The sequence below is a fragment of the Colobus angolensis genome, unplaced genomic scaffold (assembly GCF_000951035.1).
Source record: "Colobus angolensis palliatus isolate OR3802 unplaced genomic scaffold, Cang.pa_1.0 Scaffold122, whole genome shotgun sequence".
Lineage (NCBI taxonomy): Eukaryota > Metazoa > Chordata > Mammalia > Primates > Cercopithecidae > Colobus > Colobus angolensis.
In genome coordinates this window covers 1081749-1083954 of record NW_012113364.1, presented here as the reverse complement: position 1 = coordinate 1083954, position 2206 = coordinate 1081749, and positions in this window count along the sequence as shown.

Below are 2206 nucleotides of genomic sequence, written 5' to 3'. Positions count from 1 at the left end.
GATACGTTCCATCAATACCAAACTTATTGAGAGTTTTTAGCATGAAGGGCTGTTGAATTTTGTCAAAGGCCTTTTCTGCATCTATTGAAATAATCATGTGGTTTTTGTCTTTGGTTCTGTTTATATGCTAGAGAGAGAAGAATCAAATAGATGCAATAAAAGTGATAAAGGGGGTATCACCACCAATCCCACAGAAATACAAACTACCATCAGAGAATACTATAACACCTCTACGCAAATAAACTAGAAAATCTAGAAGAAATGGATAAATTCCTGGACACGTACACTCTCCCAAGACTAAACCAGGAAGAAGCTGAATCCCTGAATAGACCAATAACAGGCTCTGAAATTGAGGCAATAATCAATGGCCTACCAACGAAAAAAAGTCCAGGACCAGACAGATTCACAGCCAAATTCTACCAGAGGTACAAGGAGGAGCTGATACCATTCCTTCTGAAACTATTCCAATCAATAGAAAATGAGGGAATCTTCCCTAACTCATTTTATGAGGCTAACATCATCCTGATACCAAAGTCTGGCAGAGACACACACAAAAAAAGATAATTTTAGACCCTGATGAACATTAATGCAAAAATCCTCAATCAAATACTGGCAAACCAAATCCAGCAGCACATCAAAAATCTTATCCACCATGATCAAGTGGGCTTTTCATCCCTGGGATGCAAGGCTGGCTCACCATATGCAAATCAATAGACGAAAGCGTACTCTCTTATATTGCAAGTCTGCACCTGAATTTCAAACAAAAGTGTGTGCCATTTGACTCTGATACAACCAGCAACTTAATAACCAGCAGCTTTTTCATTTCATTACTTAAGTCTTATTGCCATAATATAGTGCTACTAAAAATTTCAAAACTGTGTGTTTCATCTGAGCTGGCATTTTTCAACTGTTATTTAAGTTTTGCAAAAATTCTATGAAGTCAGATTTAGTCAAGGTTATATTCAGTACAAGTAAGAAAAGTACACATCAGTTACCTTTAACAAAAAATTTAATGTACACTTCTTTGAGGTATAATTTATTAGAATTTAATTGTGTATTTAACAGAATTCACTTAAGAATTTTATAATCAGCTCAACAGTTCCCTCCTTTTTGAATAATTCTCTCATCTCATTCCTTTATTTATTGTTAACTTCCTGTTTTGCTGGCTTTACACCATGCCAGCAATTTTGAAAGTTTAGTACTTTCAAAATTGAACCACTGCTTATATTTGCTGTGATTATGAGCATTATTTTATAGTAAATTTAGGAAAAAACTATGGCAAACTTTTACTTAAAGTTATATATCAGACCAAGTACACACACACTACACACACACACACTACACACACACACACACACACACACACACACACAGACACACACATCTCCTAATACGGAACACCTGAAAACGCTGAACAACATATTTAAAGCATATTTCAAGAATGCTGAGCTTAAATACAAGTTGAAAGTGAAAAACAATAATAAAGAATGATGGCCAGGTGCAGTAGCTCACCTCTGTAATCCCAGGACTTTGGGAGGCAGAGGTGGGTGGATCACAAGGTCTGGAGTTCGAGACCAGCCTGGCCAAAATGGTGAAACACCATCTCTACTAAAGATACAAAAATTAGCTGGGCGTGGTGGCAGGCACGTGTATTCCCAGCTACTTGGGAGGCTGAGGCAGGAGGATCACTTGAATCTGGGAGGTAGAGGTTTCAGTGAGCTGAGATTATGCTACTGCACTCCAGCCTGGGCGACAGAGCAAGACTCCATCTCAAAAACAAAAAATAAATAAATAAAAATAAAGAAAGAAAGAAGGAATGATACAAGAACGATACACAGTTTTTGAAGCTGGCTTTTTCCCTGAGGATGAATGTTTGTCTATCAAGGGTGTTAGTGAAACATACATACAAAAATGTAAACAAAGTCTGGAATACTGACATGACAGAATGACCAGTAATGTATTGAAAATGACCACACATCTCACCGGGCGCGGTGGCTCAAGCCTGTAATCCCAGCACTTGGGGAGGCCGAGACGGGCGGATCACGAGGTCAGGAGATGGAGACCATCCTGGCTAACACAGTGAAACCCCGTCTCTACTAAAAAATACAAAAAACTCAAAAGAAGACATTCATACAGCCAACAGACACATGAAAAAATGCTCATCATCACTCGCCATCAGAGAAATGCAAATTAAAACCACAATGAG